The sequence below is a fragment of the Chiloscyllium punctatum genome, chromosome 13, assembly GCF_047496795.1.
Source record: "Chiloscyllium punctatum isolate Juve2018m chromosome 13, sChiPun1.3, whole genome shotgun sequence".
NCBI classification, from domain to species: domain Eukaryota; kingdom Metazoa; phylum Chordata; class Chondrichthyes; order Orectolobiformes; family Hemiscylliidae; genus Chiloscyllium; species Chiloscyllium punctatum.
In genome coordinates this window covers 85,524,985-85,544,918 of record NC_092751.1, presented here as the reverse complement: position 1 = coordinate 85,544,918, position 19,934 = coordinate 85,524,985, and the positions used below count along the sequence as shown (strand labels likewise).

Here is a 19,934-nt window from a genome sequence, read left to right as displayed (position 1 = left end):
GAAACAACAAGTCATTGAGAGAGCAGTCACACAGCCAAAAACTACATAAGTTTAACCATCCTAGCATGATGCTTCCTATTGGGTCCAGAAGGAAGTTGTTTCAGTTTGGCTACTTGGACATCCTTAGTGACACAGTGTTTAGCCTGAGACTATATTACCTATCTCATAGAGAGGTGAGGAGGAGTTAGTATTATTGTTCCTAAGCATGTAGATGAGGAAAGAAACTGGCAACTCGCAGCTTTCCTTGAATATCACACATATCATACAGATCAAAATCTTTGAACAGGAGTCCAAAGTTCACAACTGATTTTTTTCCTGGCTGAAATAATGTATTTTTTTATGCACTGGAAATTGAAGCTGTTTTATGCAACTGAGCATCAGAATAAATGCAGAATGACACTAAAACTTCAGGCAAGCACATTGTAGACATGCAAATGCAGGTTATCAGCCCAGCAAACACAACACAATTACATTCAGATTTAATAGGTTATGGAACAGCAAGGGGAGTAGGATGAAATAGATGACTTCTTCAGGGAACTCGTGTGTATTGAGTGCAATATGTTGTAAAATTATAGAATGGCAACTGTGCAGGAGACCATTCAGTCCATCAAGATGGCACTGGCTCTCTGAATGAACAGTTTACTGAGCACCAGCCTCCCATCTTCTCTTCAATGCCCTGTACATCCTTCCGTTTCACAAGGCAATAAATGCTTTGATTGAACCCGCCTCTTCCTTACTCCCAGTCAGTGCATACCTAACCCCAAACAATTATTCTGCAAGCTTCTTTTGTTTTGCTTCTCTTACCGGTGGCCCCCCATTCGCAATGTTCTCACGAGTGGGGATAGTTTCTCCCTGTCCACTTCATCCAGAAATCTTACAATTCCAAAGACCTTCATCGAGTTTCATCACAACTTTCTTTCCTACAAGATTACAAGTCCTAAGCCCCCAATCCTCTCTGTACCCTCCCCAATGCTCCCAGGTTCCTCCCATTCCATTGTGAAAAATTTTAGGATGGAATATTGAATCAATATCAACAGACTGCTATCACACCAGAGGGCATCAAGTTCCTATGCAGCATAGAGAAAAACAATTGACAAGAAACTTTCCATAAGCTTGTGATAACCCTGTTTACATTAGTATAAAGAGAACCTCCTGTATCGTTTACTTTGTAATTCCCAAGATAAGACTCCAGGTTTACCTACATGCCATGGAATAACCTTGTTTAGAAACTGTGGAGATAACATTGATTGTGCTTTTATACTTGAGGTTTTCAGATGAAAGGCATCAAAATGATGTGCCTTTAAATGACCATGTTGGTCTATCCTCCTGTACGCCCACTGCAAGTCTATTTTTCAAGAAAACCAAGAATAAGCTTGAGACTGTATTTCTTCCAATCAGCCTTCCCCAAGATGCCTACATAAACTCAAGAGTAATCAATAATTTCATTCTTTTTCATTAATATAAATTAGAGGTTTTTCATGGAACAAGTTGGTGTATTGTGCTTATGGGGGTGATGGACATAGCATTGCTCATGTTATTGGCTTTCGTGTGATGCAACAATTATAGCAACATATTGTAGAAAAACAGCACCGAGAAGGAATTGAATTTGGACTTCCCCACAAAAAAATTGATGAACCTGCTCTGAATCTATCGCAGAATTCATGTATAAGGTTTTGTTTAAATAGATATCTTTCATCAGCTTTTCACGGATAAAGTAAGGCTATCTAATAAATAGTTCAGTTATGTCCAAGACCCGCAGAAATATTTGTGTTTGTGGACATGATGTGAGAATAGTAATACCTAGGGTGGATAGATGACTAGGAAGACTGACAAGTTAGGGAGGCGAGGAGGAGGGGTAGGAATAGACACGGGATAAGACTTGTGGAGGAGGGACTCCTTCCTCTTCCAGCTTCACATCAATCAACTCTTACTTCCAGCATCTGCAGTCCTTACTATCTCCTAGTACTTTAAGTCATAGGCTGGCTTTAAAATTACTTACCAATTTATCTTCTCAGAATAATCCTTAAAACAATGTAATTATTTTCCTGATTGCCACCTATGAATTCCAAGTGAGAAGTCGATGACTTTAGCTCAGGATGGGAAGAAGAAATATTTGGCAAGGGAAAGTGATAATTAATTTCAAAACATGACAATTATTAAAAATATACAGTATCAAAACTATATTCAATGTGAAATAAAACAAGCTCTAGACTATAACTGGTTCTATGATCTAGAGAACAAGAACAAACCTTAAGCATAAAGGCCCAAGTGTATTGGTCATGTGTTGGGAGCTCCTTACTTGTCTATTGTACTGATTCAATGCAGCCTGGCTATCCCTGGAGACAGCTTGATTTTCCTCACCTTACTTTAGTGTTTCTTTCTGCTGATTCATGCTTCTTAAAAATCTGCAGAGTAGAATTAATGGTTCATGTCTAATGTTTGTGTGTGAATGCAATTACTACTACCTAAAGGAACGGATTTGCTTTTATTAGTTGACAAAATAGACAAAAAGTAAGGAATAAAACGTTCAATTTCAGGTGGCTTTTCTGATGAGATGTTTGCAGGAGCACAGATACCAAAAGTTTTCAAACGAGGAACAGGAGGAAATCATATGGTTCTTCCAGCTTGTTCTGCCATTCTATTCAATGTGTTCAGCTCTATTTACCTGCTTTTCCTCCATTTTTCTTGATAGTACTCATAGTGTAAGAAAATTTGTCAATGTTATTCTTGAAAATTCTAACAGTCCCAGAATCCCAGTCTTTTTTAAAGTTAGTTCCGCCCCACTATCCTTTCCTTGAACAAATGATTTCTGACTTCACTCCTGAACAACCTGCAATAATCTGTTTAATTGAAATGCAATCACATGCAAGCTTCTGTTCAAGTTTAGGAAGAAATATTCGAAAAAATTAACATAGAGGGAGAAGGTGCTAGTGGGTTTAGTAGTCTTCAAAGTGAAGAAATTCACAAGTTCAGATGAGATGTATCTCAAGCTGTTAAGGGAGGCAAGGTATCTCCTGTTACTGGAGGAGACATCAAGTTTCTGGCAGTAATTTTCAAATCCTCTCTTGCCACAGGTGACGTTCCAGAGGACTGCTAATGTTGTCCCATTTTTTAAAAAAGGGTAGGAAGGGATAGACCAGGAAATGTAAGGCTAGTCAGTTTAACCCCAGCAGTGGCTAGCAAGAACCTCAGGGACAGAATATATCTGCACTTGGAGAAGATTACTGAATTATACAACATGGAAACAGACCTTTCAGTCCAACTCATCTGAGACATGGATTAATCAGGAAAGTCAACATGTATTTGATGACAAAAGGTCATATTTGACAAATTTGATTTTTATTTGAGGAGGTAACCAGGAATATTGATAGGGGTACCTACGAGCAGTTAGGAAACGTGTAATATATCCATTCTGCAATCATGTAAATGTATCTGCAATTAAACATCTGAAGCCTGGCCATGACTGTGAAGGTGACAACATCTTTCACTGTACCTCTAGATCCTTTCAAGGTGACCTCACTCACATCAGTCCTTCTGGTATGCATAGATGTATAAAGCAAGTGATTCATGAACTATTTCCTTGGAAAATCTCTTCCCCATGGACCACTGGCAGCATCATGAGAAGGATTTGCCAATTCATCAATTAATAATTACCTGAATGCCTAGGCAATTACATCTCACACCCTTCAGCTTTTTTTCTGTCCATTGCATAATAAATGACTTAATCAGGCTGAAAAGGATTCAATTTTCTGAACATTCAGTGTATTAGCAACATTGAACCTAAATCGTACAATTTACTAATCCGTTCCCAGATGTGGATATTTGATCTGTGTGACTACATAATTGATTTTCATCTCTTCTCTGCCTTGTGGATGTTTGAAGGACATGGAGTGGGTTGAAGAGGGTAATCTTGGTCTCCTAGAACCAATCATTGCTGTTGTCCTTCTTCAAACAATCTTATATTAAAGTGAACACATGATGATCACTGCTGATGAATTTGGCATTCAACAACAATTTATACAGTGTACTTAATGTAGTAAGATGTCCTAAGTACTTTACAAACAAAATTTGACACTCAGCCAAATAGAAGATATTTGGAAAGGGATCAAAATCTTGGTCAAAAATGTTGGTTTTAAGTAGCATCTTAAGTAGGCACAGAAAGTCAGAGAGGCTTGATCTTGTTTTAATGAAATGTAATTTCTTAGTATTTATAAAGATGGTTGGACATTTGCGATATATTAGCCATTAAATGTCGGAGCAGAAGTAGGCTATTCAGCCCATCGATGAGATCATGGCTGAACTACTAATCCTCAACTCTACTTCCTTTTTTACATAATCTTTGATTCCTTTGGATGATTAAAAATATATCGACCTCAGACTTACCATATTCTTAACGATTCAGTCTCAACAGTTACTTGTGGTAAAAAATTCACTACCCTTTGAGAGAAGAAATTTCTTCTCATCTGTCTTAGATAGGCAATCCCTTACTCTAGGATTATGACCTCTAGTCTTAGCCTCTCCCACACGGCAAATCAACCTCTCTGCACTTACCAAAATTGAGCCCCTAAGAATCTTATATGTTTTGCTTTCATTTTTATAAACTCTAATGAATATAGAGCCAAACCACTCAAAACCTCCTTGTAAGAAAATCCCATCATATCGATGATCAACATAGTGAACTTTCTCTGGACTGCCTCCAACACCAGTAAGTATGGTTTGACTAATGCCTCGTTTAGTTTTAGAAAAACTTGCTTCTTTTTATACTGCATTCCCTTTGAAATAAAAGGTAAATATTTCATTTGCCTTCCCTATTATCGAGACAGCTTGGATGCTAGCTTTATGTGATTCATGCATAACTGTTTTAGGTTGCAGCTTTTGCAGTCTCTCTTCTTTTAAATAATATTCAGCTCCTCTTCGTGCCAAAGTGTATTGTCTTATAGTTTCTCTCATTCCATTTCACGTGCCAAGTTTTTGTCCACTCACTGAACTTTTCTCTCCCCCTTGAAATACTGTTTGGGTTATCCTTACCATCTACCTTCCCACCTATTTTTGTGTCATTCGCAAACTTGATGACAGTACAATCACTTTCCTCATCCAAGTCATGAATATATGTTGCATATAATTGTGACCCCAACACCGATCCCTATGGCACTATTCCACTAGTTACAGGTTCCTTTCCCCTTTATCCTAATCTCCTATCTTTTACTAAGTTAGCCAGTCATCTATTCATGCTAATATAACGAGTCATAGAGTAATGCATAATGGAAAAAGGCCCTTCGGCCCAAAATGGCCCATGCTGCCACGGCGCCCACTCAGCTAGTTCCAATTGCCTGCATTTGGTCCATATCCCTCTGAACTCTTCCCATTCACATATCTATCCAAATGTTTTTAAAATGTTGCTATTGTATGTGCAGTAGTCGGTTAACTTGCTGAGCTGCTGTGTTATCGTGCAGATGTCTCGTTACCATGCTGGGTAACATCATCAGTGCGACTTCCGTGAAGCACTGTTGTTCTGTCCTGCTTTGTTTTTATGTGGTCCAGTCTGTTGGGGTGAGTGTCACTTCCGGGTCTTCTCTGCAGCGGTATGTACATGAGGTCTACGTGTTCGCTTCCAAGAACTCTTTTGTGTGTATCTGGTTGGCATGTCCTAGAATGGTTACATTGTCATAGTCAAATCGATGGTCACCTTGGTCTGTATGTACAGAGATAAGGGAGAGTGGATCATGTTGTTTAATTGCCAAACGGTGTTCTTGAAGTCGGATGGCTAGTTTTCTTCCTGTTTGTCCGATGTAGTGCTTGTGGCAGTTGCAAAAGATTTTGTATACCATGTTGGTCCTACATGTTGTAGGTATGGGGTCCATTGTCCAGGTAAGTAGTTGATGTAGTGTGGCTGTTGGTTGGTGTGCTACCATAGTACCCAATGGTCCTAACAACCTGGTACTTAATTATGATATGCTCTTCACACATGGTAAGATAGCCAAGTGTGTTGGTAGATAACGTGCCTTCTTGGCGCTGTCTGTTGGACAGGCATTATCAGACAAAGCTGGTGGGGTATTTGTTGTTAGCAAAGACTTTGTATAAGTGTTCTTCCGCATCCTTGCACAGTTCTGGTGTGTTGCAGTGTGTCACTGCTCTTTTGAATAGTGTCCTGACACTGCTTTGTTTGTGGATGTTGAGAAATGTACCTGCCTCAACCAATTTCTCTGGCAACCCATTCCATATATGCACCACTGTCTGTGTGAAGAAAATGCCTTTAACATCCTTTTGAAATCTTTCCCCTCTCACGTTAAACCTATGCTCTCTGGTTTTCAATTTCTCATCTCTGGGAAAAAGACTATATGCTTTCATCCTATCTATGCCCCTCATGACATATTATTCCTCAATAAGGTCACCCCTCATTCTCCTAAGTTCCAAGGAATAAACTCCTATTGTAGCCAACCTCTCCCTATAACTCAGGCCTACGCATCCTGGCAACATCCTCATAAATCTTCCCTGCACTCTCTCCAGTTCAATTATGTCCTTCCTAGAACAAAGTGACCAAACTGTACACAATACTCCAAATGTGACCTCACCGACAACTTATACAACCATAACATAATGTCCTGACTCCTAAACTCAACGCCTTGACTTCTTCACCACCCTATCTACCTGTGACGTCACTTTCAAAGAACTATGTATTTGTACTCCTAAGTCCCCCAGTTCCACAACACTCCTCAGGATCTTACCATTTACTGTATAAGTCTTACCTTGGTTTGACTTTCCAAAATGCAACACCTCACACTTATCTGTATTGAACTGCATTTGCCAATCCTCAGCCCACTTCCCCATCTGATCAAGATCCCTCTGTAATTTTTGATAACCTTCCTCACCTCCTGATTTTGTATCATCTGTAAACTTCCTAATTATGCCTTGTATATTCACACCTAGATCATTTATATAAGAAACAAATTTTAAAAAAAGTCCCAGCATCAATCCAATGGCACACCACTCATCATCTGCCTGCAGTCTGAGAATCAACCTTCAACTATGACCCTCTGGTGCCTATTAAGCCAATTTTGAATCCAATTAGCTAGCTGTCCCTGTGAGAATGTGCACAGGGTATAAGCAGGTAGGGAAAGAGTTAAGTTCTGAGTTTTGTGAAACAAGATGTTCAGCTGAGCATGACTCAGATCAGATAAGAATATGCAGTTAATAACTTGCTGGGGCACGAGTAATGGGTTAACAAGCTGATTACTGTTGATGCTTGCTGATTGTAACAGTCACCCAATTAATATGTATGCTGTCTTATCTAGATGCTCCTCCCTGTAAAATGACTATATAATTCATCAAGAAACTGCTACTCCAGTGAAGACTGAGAACTCATGTCTCTGTGCACACGGGCGATCGTTCTCTCTCCCTCCAGGGCCCGGAATAAAGATGGAGGAGGTAAAACTATACTGTGTCTCTGAGTGTTTTGCTTCAACTAGAGGGGGGGGGGGGAAAGGGCGCAGGATAAGAATATTGGCGTAGTCTGCAGGATCCAAGCAAATAGTTATGATGGGACAGTGTCAGCGGTCGCCCGGAACATTGGCATCTCGAGACAGAGGGGCCCATAAAGTATGATCTTAAACTCTGGTCCCTCTCAATATTCCTGTGTGCCAAGACGGTCCCCTCGCTCAATCACTTTCTATTCTATGGACTCCACAAACAGTAATTACATCAGTCGAGCGACGCGTTTTTCGCAAGGTTCCAGTCCTCTGCGTGGTACTGGAGTTAGTGTCCCCGGGTGTGTAATTGAGGTTTGAGTCCTCTGCATGGCACTGGGGTTTGAGTCCCTTGGAGGGAAAATTGAGGTTTGACTCCTCTGTGCTGTGCTGAGGTTCCAGCTCTCTGTGTTTAAGTGAGGTTTGAGCTCTCTGTACTTGAGCGAGGTTCAAGTTTTTTCTGTGCTTAATTAGGGTTTGGGTTTTCTGTGTTTATATGGGATTCAGGTTTTCTGTGTTTGGGGTTCGAGCCCTCATGAGGAGTAAAGTAAGAAAGGGGTTAAAGTCCCCAAATGGCAAAATTTGAGACTCTGCGAGTCTTTGTTTTGGGGGAAGAGAGTGGCTTGAACTGTGGCGCCATGTGGTCCGCTGAGAGGGCTTTCTCTTTTAATAAGTATAATTTCAGTGAGAGGATGCAAAAAAAAATGAGAAATGCTGAAATTAAGGTTGTACTAATACTTGGGTTAATAAAGGAAATTTTAAAATGTAAATTGTGCCATGGTTGGAATGTTTGATGTTTAAAAATTTTGGTTTGTTAAAATACTGGTTCAGAAAATCCTTTTGAATCAGAATCTCAATTCAATGTGTTGTGGGCTATGCAATGGGGCAGATTTTGTTTTTACATTGAAATTGTGCAACATTATGTCCTTCTTAAAAGTATCAAACTTGTAACGTTAAAACAAACTTGAGCCCCTGCTTTGTTTCAAATTCTACAGTGCCTGTTTTTAAAAAAAGCAGTTGGGTCAGTGGTCATGCTTTAGCCAGATGAGAGTATTGTATTAAAATATCTTTGCTGCTGCATTTTTAATGCAGAGTGTTCACAAAAAGAAGAGTACATTTTTAGGTTGATGTTTTGTTAAGATTTTCTTGAGAATATCAGAACTTGAGGGTGAGCTGTTTAAATTCTGTTAATTACTGTTAAGACTTCATTGGCCCCCTTCATATTGCAAATTCAAAGAATGTTGATCGCTACCAAAGTTGCCACTGTAATTCCAACTGTTTTATTTGGGAAGTTTAATTTGGACAACATATTTTAAAATATTCAGCATTTGTTTCCCATGAATATTTGAGATTTAAATCTGAACTGAAACTGCCTCTTCAAGTGCTAAAGCACAGGAAACATTTTGTTGTTTTCTTGCTGTTCCAGACTTTTGAAATACTTTTCCTGACAGCTTTCACATTAGCCGATTTGTTAAAGGAAAAAACGTTTTGAATAATCTGAACAGGGTCCCCCGAGAGTTTGATTTTAGGACCACTGACTGTTGTTTATAATTGACTGAACTGTTTAGGCAGTACAATTTAGAAATTTATGGATTGTACAAAACTTGATAGTGAACAGATTAACAGACTTCAAGAATTCAAAAGAATGTTGAAATAGACTGACACAATTTCGTGCAGTTAAATATGTGACTGTCTTCGTACTGATAACCACCTTAGCAAGGAATGAATGAGAGAGGAAATGCAAAGATATCTTCAGCAGCTAACATCTTCTCCAGAGTTTCTCCATTCACAGGTAAAGCAGGTCTTCGGAGCACCGCCTGCCGTCCACAACCTGGTCCAATGGATTCAATCAGCTCCCCAGTCATGAGCAGGAAAAGTGAAGAAACTAACAACAGTGAAGAGGAGATTGGTATGCTTTTTGTCAGAGGATTTCCTACGGACAAAAAAAAACCACGTGAGCTTTACCTTGTCTTTCGATCATTTAAGGGATATGAAGGCTCACTGATCAAACTAACATCGCAACAGCCAGTCGACTTTGTTATACTTAACAGCAGAGCAGGAGCAAATGCAGCAAAGAATACTGCATTCACCTAGCCTGCTACTGCAACTGCTGCACTGCACACACAATATGTGCTGATATCCTCCATCTGAAACATCTCTGCAAAGATGGAAATATCATCAGCTTGGTTAATTATTTAACTGCCCTTACCCAAAAAACTCAGATTTCTCCATGCAGTGATGCAGAAGGATAGACTGGATTTTGCTTTCAGGTTGGATTTTATTAAAGGAGACTGGAGAACTCGACTCATTTCCACTAGACCTAGAGGGGATAGAGTGGTCACTAAGGACTGTGGAATTAAGAACATTACTGGTGATTTTTTTCCCACATGGAAGGATTCTTTAATTTCTATTTACTGTAATGGACTAGTAATTTTTGTTGTTATAATCATTGTATGCTGTTTGTCAATAACTTGCTTAAATACTGGCTGTCAGAGTCTTAAGAAAGCTGGTAGTGCCTTCTCAGTGGTTATCATGAAATTATTAAAGGAGGAAATGAGAATGTGTATAGGGTATAAGCAGTAGGGAAAGAGTTAAGTTCTGAGTTTTGTAAAAAAAAGAAAGAGGTTCAGCTGAGCATGACTCAGATCAGATAAGAACTTGCAGTTAACAATGGTGTGCTGGAGGCAAGGGTAATGGGTTAACAAGGTGGAAAAGCATTCATTATGTAAAGCCATTTAACAATATTGGAAGCATTCTGTATGTAAGGTCAGTTTAACGAGGTGAAAAGTATTCATTATGTGAAGCCAGTTAAGGTTGAAAACATTTATTGTGTAACAGCAGATAGCTTAATCTTTATTATTGACACTCGCTGATGGTAACGGTCACCCAATCAATATGTATGTTGCCTTATTTGGATGTTCCTCCCTGTAAAATGACTATATAATTTATTGAGAAACTGGTATTCCAGAGAAGCCTGAGAACTCATGTCTCTGTGCACATCATTCTCTCTCCCTCCAGGGCTCAGAATAAAACTGAAGGAGGTAAAACTACACTGTGTTTCTGGGTGTTCTGCTTTGACTGAGGAGGGGAAATGGGATGACACCTGGATCCCATATGACCTAATCTTCATGACAACCTTTCATGCGGGACCTTGCCAAAGGCCTTACTAAAGTCCATATAGACAACATCCATTGCTCTAACCTCATGCATCCTCTTGGTTACCTCTTCGAAAAGCTCTAAAAGATTTGTTAGATGTGACTTCCCACGCACAAGTCTATGGTGATTATCCCTAATCAGACCTTGACTATCCAAATGTTGGTTGATCCTGTCCCTTGGTATCCTATCCAAAACTTGCCTACCACTGATGTCAGGCTCACTGGCCTGTAATTCCCTGGCTTGTCTTTGCTAGCTGTCTTAAACAATGGAATAACATTGCCCATCCTGCTGTCTTACAGAACTTCACGAGTGGCTAAAGATAAAGCAAAGATCTCTGCAAGGGCCTTTGCAATTTCTTCCCTTGCCTCCCCTAATATCCGAAGATGGACCTAATCAGGTCCATGGGATTTATCCACCTTAGTGTGCTTTAACGCTGCAAACACCTCCGGTAATATGTATGCGGTCCAAAACATCCCCACTTGTTTCCCTTATTTCCTGAGCATCCATGGTTCTCTCCTCAAAATCTCCTCCATCTCCTGCAGCTCCACACATAGACAATGCTGATCTTTAAGGGGAACTATTCTCTCTTTAGCCATCCTTTTACTCTTCATGTAGCTGGAGAACCTCTTGGGATTATCTTTAACCTTATCTGCTAGATCCATCTCACAATAGTAACTACCCCAGCGTTCACAAACAGAGCTGTGTCAAGAGCCTGTTTAAAAGAGCCATAACACACTGCAACACCCCAGAACTCTGCAAAAAGAGGTACACCTATACAAAATCTTTGCCAATAATGAATATCGTATCAGCTTCATTTGCTGATGCTTGGCATGCAAACAACACCAAGAAGACACTGTGCCCACCCCACACCCCCAACCACTGACTACCCTACCCTACATTAGAAATATCTCAGAACAAACAAAATTTCTACATCCTCTGAGAATAGTGACAGCACACAAACCCATAGCCACACTTCACCAAAGACAAAATATCCCAAATCCACAAAAGGCAGGATGAATGTGATACATAAAACAACATGCAGTAATTGCGAGAAATATTACATCAGACAATTGGGCAGGAAACTCGCTATCAGAATACACAAGCATCAGCTTGCAAAACGGCAAGACCAATCTTCCCTCATATCAGTACACACTGACAATGAAAATACAATTTCAACTGGGACAACATTCCAATACTGGGACAGACTAAACAAAGGTAAAAACAATGACTGCAGATGCTGGACACCAGAGTCTACATTAGAATGGTGCTGGAAAAGCACAGCACTTCAGGCAGCATCCGAGGAGCAGTAAAATTGACTTTTCGGGCAAAAGCCCTTCATCAGGAATACAGGCAGAAAGCCTGAAGGGTGGAGAGACTAAACAAAGGCAAGCTTGGGAATTTCTGGAGGCCTGGTATTCAATCACTGGTTCTCTAAACAAACATGTTGAAATAGACTCCATCTTCAGAGCACTACAGTACAAAACCCAAAGTATAACCACCCGCCACAACAGCACTTCATCCGGAGGCTACACAGCACTGAAGGTGTCACTCAGGAGGGAGATGAAACATTTGCAAGAAAATCAACCAGCTTGGTTAACCAACCAACAACTTTCCTTTCACTCAACAGGGATATACTGGCCTCTTGATATCACCCTTTTAAAAACCTCCCATTTGCCAGTCATTCCTTTTCCTTCAAACAGATGCACTCAATCGATCTCTGCTAGATCCTGTCTAATGACTCCAAAATTGGTCCTGCTCCAGTTTAGCACCTTAACCTGTGGATCTGTCCTATCTTTATTCATAACTATGTTAAAACTATGTTGATTAGTAGACTCAAAGTCCTATCTGACTGACACTTCAGTCACTTGTCCTACCTTGTTTTCTAAGAGGGGGTCCAGTGTTGCACCCTCCTGAGTAGGACCCTCTACATATTAATTAAGGAAATTTTCTTGGATGCATTTGACAAATTCCACCCCATCCAGGGCTTTTACACTCTGGGTGGCCCAGTCAACAGAGGGGAAGTTAAAATCTCCAACCAATACTACTCTATTATTTCAACAATCTCTCCACACATCTTCTCCTGTAGTATTTGCTGGTTATTTGGGAGTCTATAATACCATCTGACCATCCCCTTCTTGTTTCTAAGTTATAACCATATGGCCTCATTTGATTGACCCCTTAAAAATATCCTCTCTCAGCACTGTTATGTCTTCCCTTATTAAAAGAGCAACTCCCCTTCCTCGCTTATTTATGATCCTCAAGGTCTTTTATCTTCTTAAGTAGTCTTACATATGGTTCCTTTTCAAACACCTTTTGAAAATCCAAATATATCACATCCACTCATCCTCCTTTATCTACTCTGCTTGTTATCTCCTCAAAGAATTCTAATAAATTTGTCAGGTGTGATTTCCCCTTCATGAAACCATACTGATTGCTAGTTAGTGCTGGTGGGGGAAGGAGTATATGTGGTACCTATCAAGCACGCTGCTTTATCCTGGATGATGCCAAGCTTCTTGACTGTTGTTGGAGCTGCACTCATCCAGGCAAGTGAAAAGTATTCCATCACTTCCTGACTTGTGCCTTTTGGATGACGGACAGGCTTGGGAGGTGAGTTACTCACTGTAGGATTCCTAGTCTGATTTGTTCTTGGTAGCCACTGTATTTATATGGCTAATCCAGTTCAGTTTCTGCTCAATGGTAACCCCTAGAATCTTTTGATAGTAGGGATGTTTCAGTGATGATGACACCATTGAATGATGGCTAGATTTTCTCTTGTTGGAGGTGATCACTGCCCAGACTTTCTGTGGGGTGAATGTTACTTGCCACTTTTCAACCCTTATCTGAATATTGTTCAAATTTTGCTGCATTTGGACATACAGGGCTTCAGTACCTGAGGAGTTGTGATTAGTGCTGAATATTTTGCAATCATCAGCGAATGATCTTATGAGGGAGGAAAGATCATTGATGGAGCAGCTGAAGATAGTTGGGCATAGTACACCATGCTAAGGAACACCTGCAGAGACGTTCTGGGTCTGATATGACTGACCTCCAACAACCTGCCCTCTATTCCTGATGAAGGGCTTTTGCCTAAAACGTCGATTTTCCTGCTCCTCGGATGCTGCCTGACCTGCTGTGCTTTTCCAGCACCACTCTAATCTAGACTTTGGTTTACAGCATCTGCAGTTCTTATTTTAACCCTGACCTCTAACAACTACAACCATCTTCTTTTGTGCCAGGTACGACTTTAAACACTAGACAGCTCATCCCAGATTCTCAGTGAGTCCAGTTTTGGTGGGGCTCATCAAGGCTACACTTGCTCAAATGAAGCCTCAATATCAAGGGCAGTCACTATCCTCTTATCTGGATTATATAGTTTGGATATTAACCAGTTTTTTTGGATATTAACCACTTGTTTTAAGAATAAGCTTTATTATAATAAATAGGTTATTCTGAGTTTATTCAAGAAGCCTGAGTAAAAATCTGTTTATTCTTGACAACAGTACCAAAGAGAAACAACTGACCATTTTGGTGATTGAACTTAAACATTCATACCAGTGTAAGGACTTGTAGAGTAGTAGAGCTTTATTATCAGCATATTCCTCCTAGCAGGGTCTAAATACTTGTCTAATGTGGAACTGAGCCACACACTAAGAACAAGGTTGGTATTTTATTTAACCACAGAGGAGAGAAGAGCTGCATCACTACTGAGCCCTATTTCATCCTTACTCGACAACCAGAAATGCACATTTTCAGTTGGAAAAAAATTATAGGGCATGATCAAGGAACAGAAATCTCATCCATCTGTTTTCTCTCTCAGGCACTATACCAATTAGTAGGCTAATTTCTATCCAAGCTGGAATCAATCAACTCATAACATACCAGATATTCAAAAAAAGATCCCCTTCTGCAAAGTAAGTAATTGTATCATTAGCCACGAGATAAGTTGCCAAATCATTCAAGATAAGGTTAACTTTGTGATCAGACCCTACTGGTTATTACTTTATTGACTAGATTAGATGACTTACAGTGTGGAAACAGACTCTTCAGCCCAACAAGTACACACCGACCTTCCAAAGAGCAACTCACCCAGACTCATTCCCCTATATGTACCCCTTCACCTCACACTACGGGCAATTTAGCATGGCCAATTCACCTAACCTGCACATTTTTGGACTGTGGGAGGAAACTGGAGCAATCGGAGGAAACCCATGCAGACATGGGGAAAATGTGCAAACTCCACACAGACACTTGCCTGAGGCGGGTGAGGCAGCAATTGATGTGGTTACTGTGCAGGTCTGCGACTATAAATCCATAAGCAACATTATGCTGTCTGCTGTTATTCAGGGAATAGCTTTGTCTGTGAGACTTGTGTCTCAATGACTCCACCACAAATACCAGACCTACATGTGGAAAAAATCAACTATTGTACATTGTCATGACTCCGTATTTGTCATAACTAAACGGATGTTTTAGTTCAAGTTATCTTCAAAGCTTCTGAAGGTAATTTGTGAGACATGTGGCTCCACAACCATCAGAAAGCTTCTGATAGGCCATCCAAGTTGGGAAATATCATGCAAAAGTCAGGACAAGAGTGTGTTTACAAGCTATTTTGTCATGAAAAGGCATCACCACCTATCCTTGCCTGACATCCATGCATGCACTTTTCCTTCACAATTTCACTACATCCCAAGGAGCAAGGCCAGCTGATTATTCTGCTTTCTCTTGGAGACATTGATGCCAACTGCTCCTTATGCAGTCTGGACTGACATCTGTTAACTCACACTGAAAGGAATCTCTGCTCTAGATGAGTCAATATCATGTTAACTTTTACCTCTGAGCCTCAAAGACTTTTGAAGTCAATCCCTCTGTTAAATGAAGTTTCCTTCTGATAGCACTGTACAGATCACTTCTATTTAAATCCTCTTAGTATAAATAAATCCCAGTTGATTCTTTTTCCACATTTGTGATGAAAAACATGAAGAAAGTAATTTGCCCTGATACTATATCCAGTACTGAGACTGGAAGTCAGGCAGTTAGATTTCCAGGTCTACCAGCAGCTTTAATGATAGTCACGCCAACACAACATCTGGCCAGAGCTGCAGCAAAATCAAGCACTTTAGTTTACAACACTGCAGGGAATTACTCTTTCAAACCTCAAGGAAGAGGATTTATTATTTGATTGAAAGTAGTAAAATCAACAATACGCAAATATCTAATGCTGCTTTTAAAGAACAAAAAGAGCATAATGGTTCATTGCCAAGTCTACCACAAAATTCTAAATATTTAAAAACGTTACACTCGTGTCTGTACAAAAAAAACTAATGCTTTTTTGAATGCTTAAATTAGGATCTAAACTATATAAATTAAATTTATTTAGATGGATTCTATCCTTTTGAAATAGAAGAGTTAAATCAATTTCATCAGTCGGTTTAATTTCTCAAAGTGGCCTTAGCCATGACTGTAATATTTAACCCTGATGACTATAAAATAATCACATAAGAAATTTTTAAAAAAGTATTCTACTTAAAGGATTGAATTGAACTATAAAGTTAGTAATTTCATGTTGAAGTTCACTAGAGAGAATTTTATTGTTATTCTTGCAGAATGGTTCTTTTTCCTCCACTCCATTTTAATTCAAAGTGGAAAATACTACTTCAGTCTAGACTATGTTTGTGTTTTGTAGATAAATGTATCATATGAATTGTCATTACCATTTAGCTGCCATGAAATTTCAACATCCAGACAAATGACTGATAGACAAGTAGAAAAGGATCATCGGATGGAAACAATGGAGCAACTGCATGAAAATTGGAAAAATGCAATGGAATTACAGGTTACAGAGAAAGTAAAAATGTTACACTTGACTTTGATGCTTAAAAAACCTCCAGTAACTGAATTATGAAGGTATAAGACACAGCAATTGTAAAATTAAATATCTGGAACAGAGAGATTGTGGAAAAATAAATAATTATTATTATATTGGAGGGAGATGGCGGTTTAATGGTAGTGTCACTAGGCTAGTAACTCAGAACACCAAGCTAATATTCTGGATATGAGTTCAAAACCCACCACGGCAGATGGTGAAATTTGAAATCAATACAATTTAGAATGAAAAGGTTAATCTAATGGCAACCATATAATCATTGTCAATTGTTGTTGAAACCAATCTGGCTCTCTTGTCCTTTCAGGAAGGTAACCTACAGTCCTTATCAGGTCTGGCCTACATTTGACTCCAGAACTACATGAATGTGGTCGAGTCTTAAATACCTTTGATTTGGCTACCAAGTTGTTCTGTTCAAGAGCAATTAGGATGGGCAACAAATGCTAATCTTGCCAGCAATGTCTACATTCCATGCAAGAATAGATAAACTTATCATACCATTAGTCTGAACTTTGTTTGCTATGCTTAGTGAATAAATAGACCTATTTCATACTTTTACATGCTGATTCTCTCAGTGAGGTACTGATGCAGCGAATCTTGTAGAAAAGCAGTATAAGTCAGACAACTTCAGGATTTTCAACTTTAAAGGCATTTGTGTTGACAGATATTACTGTCCACTTGGTTCAATAAAAATATGAATGCTAATAGTTTTATCCTTAGTCCCATCACAAAAATTTGGCCAATACCTCTAGGCCTTGGTTCCAGCAACTCAGACTGTCCTAACCTAAACTATTATTTTTCATTGATGAACCAATACTATGGTTGTTAAACACAGAATAATCTCGGAGAGCCTAGCTGGCCTTATCCAATGTCCACAAAAGAAGAAAGCTTCCCATTGTTAGCCACTAAACAGTCCCCAGTAATAGATATTCACCCACCTAACCAAATTGTTACCCACTCTTTCATCTGTTGTTCTTTCTCTTTGGACCTTTTATATATATTATATACACACACACACACACACACACACACACACCTGTGGAAGGGTCACTTGACCCAAAATGTTAACTCTTATTTCTCAGCACAGATGCAGGCACAGATCTACTCCACCAATTTTTCTTTCTGTGCCAAACATTTTCTGCTGGTCACGCTCAATAACAATTAGGAATGGGAACTACATTGTGTGACAGTTGTTCCCTACTCCCAAACCCAGATGAAGTGTAGAAACAAGTTATAGAGGGAATGGGTCTGGGTGGTTGCTCTTCGGAGGGTCGGTATGGACTTGTTGGGCCAAAGGGCCTGTTTCCACACTGTAGGGAATCTAATCTAATCTAATCAATTCATACTGATTGCAGGATGAATTTCAGTTTACTCATTACAAATTTCCTTGGTCTGTATGTTTTAGCCAGCTAAGCCAATAAGGAAGCCTTCTAAACTGAGCTTCACTAATAGACAGAACACAAAAATCATATGCACACACAATTTTTTCAAAATATAAAATCCCTATAGTGCGGAAACAGACCATTCGGCCCAACAAGTCCAGCAAGGGTGCAAAGTGTACTCTGGGTGAGGGATTTCAATGTCCACCACCAACAGTGGCTCGGCAGCAGCATTACTGATCGAGCTACTTGGTTCCTAAAGGATATAACTACAAGACTGGGTCTGCGGCAGGTGGTGAAAGAACCAACAAGAGGAAATAACATACTTGACCTCATTCTAATCTGCCGGCTGCAGAAGTATATCTCCATGACAGTTTGGGTAAAAGTGACCACCGCACTGTCCTTGTGGAGACAATGTAAGACCTTCACATTGAGACAAACCTCTATCATGTTGTATGTCACTATCACCATGCTAAATGGGACAGACTTCAAAACGATCTAGCAGGTCAAGACTGGGCATCCATGAAGGCGTTCTCCGCCATCAACAGCAGCAGAACTGTACTCCAGCACAATCTGTGACCTCATAGCCTGGCATATCCCTCGCTCAACCATTACCATCAAGCCAGGGGGTCAACCCTGGTCCATGGAGGGCATGCCAAGAGCAGCACCAGGCATTCCTAAAAATGAGGTGTCAACCTGATGGATTTACCAAAGAGGATTGCTTGTGTGCCAAACAAAATAAACAGCAAGTGACAGACAGCTAAGCGATCCCAAAACCAATGGATCAAATCTAAGCTCCTCCGTCTTTCCACATCCAGTCATGAATGGTGGTGGAAAATTAAACATCTAACTGGAAGAGGAGACTCCACAAATATCCCCATCCTCAATGATGGAGGAGCCCAGCACAACAGTGCAAAAGATAAGGCTGATGCATTCGCAACAATCTTCAGTCAGAAGTGGCGAGTGGATGATCCATCTTGGGCTCCTCCAGTGGTCCCCAGCATCACAGATACCAGTCTCCAGCCAATTCGATTCACTCCATGTGATATCAAGAAACGGTTGGAGGCACTGGATACTGCAAAGGTAATGGGCCCTGATAACATTCCGGCAATAGTACTGAAGAAGTGTGCTCCAGAACTTGCTGCTCCCCTCGCCAAGCTCTTCCAGTACAGTTACAACACTGACATCTACCCGACAATGTGGAAAGGTGCCCAGGTACATCCTACACATAAAAAGCAGGACAAATCCAAACCGGCCATTACCACCCAATCAGTCTATTCTACATCATCAGTAAAGCGATGGAAGGGGTCATCAACAGCGCTATCAAGCAGCATCTGCTCAGCAACAACCTGCTCAGTGATGCCCAGTTTGGGTTTCGCCAGGATCACTCAGCTCCTGACCTCATTACAGCCTTGATTCAAACATGGATAAAAGAGCTGAATTCCAGAGGTGAAGTGAGAGTGACAGCCCTTGACATCAAGGCCACATTTGACCGTGTATGCATCAAGGAACCCTGGCAAAACTGGAATCAATGGGTATCGGTACAAATACTCTACTGGTTAGAATCATATCTGGCACAAAGAAAGATGGTTTTAGTTGTGGAGGGTCAGACATCTCAGCTCCAGGACATCTCTGCAGGAGTCCCTCAGGGGAGTGTCCTAGGCCCAACAATCTTCAGCTGCTTCATCAATGACCTTCCCTCTGTCATAAGGTCAGAAGTGGGGACGTTCACCGATGATTGCACAGTATTCAGCAACATTCGCGACTCATCAGATACTAAAGCAGTCCGTGCTCAAATGCAACAAGATCTGGACAATATCCAGGTTTGGGCTGACAAGTGCAAGTAACACTTAAGCCACATAAATGCTAGACTTTGCCATCACCAATAAGAGAAACCACCCCTTGATATTCAACGGTATTACCATCACTGAATCCCCCAATGTCAACATCCCTGGGGTTACCATTGACCAGAAACTCATCTGGACTCACCACATTAACACAGTAGCTACAAGAGCAGGTCAGAGACTGGGAAAATGTGGCGAGTAACTCACCTCC

General features: G+C 40.3%; 1 protein-coding gene across 9 annotated transcripts in view; it reads right to left on the bottom strand.

Annotated features, from left to right (window-relative positions):
* shld2 (shieldin complex subunit 2) overlaps nt 1–19,934 on the bottom strand; it is a 98,574-nt gene that overhangs the window by 39,340 nt on the left and 39,300 nt on the right. For 4 of the 9 annotated variants that reach the window (XM_072583067.1, XM_072583074.1, XM_072583075.1 and 1 more), the window contains one exon: nt 9,175–9,396. The exons of 3 other annotated variants lie outside the window; for them this stretch is intronic. The gene's annotated coding sequence lies outside the window, so the exon portion shown is untranslated. Of the gene's footprint in view, nt 1–1,999; nt 2,119–9,174; nt 9,397–16,330; nt 16,417–19,934 lie in introns of those variants that run through there. 2 more of the 9 variants (XM_072583070.1, XM_072583073.1) reach the window with 2 other exon arrangements.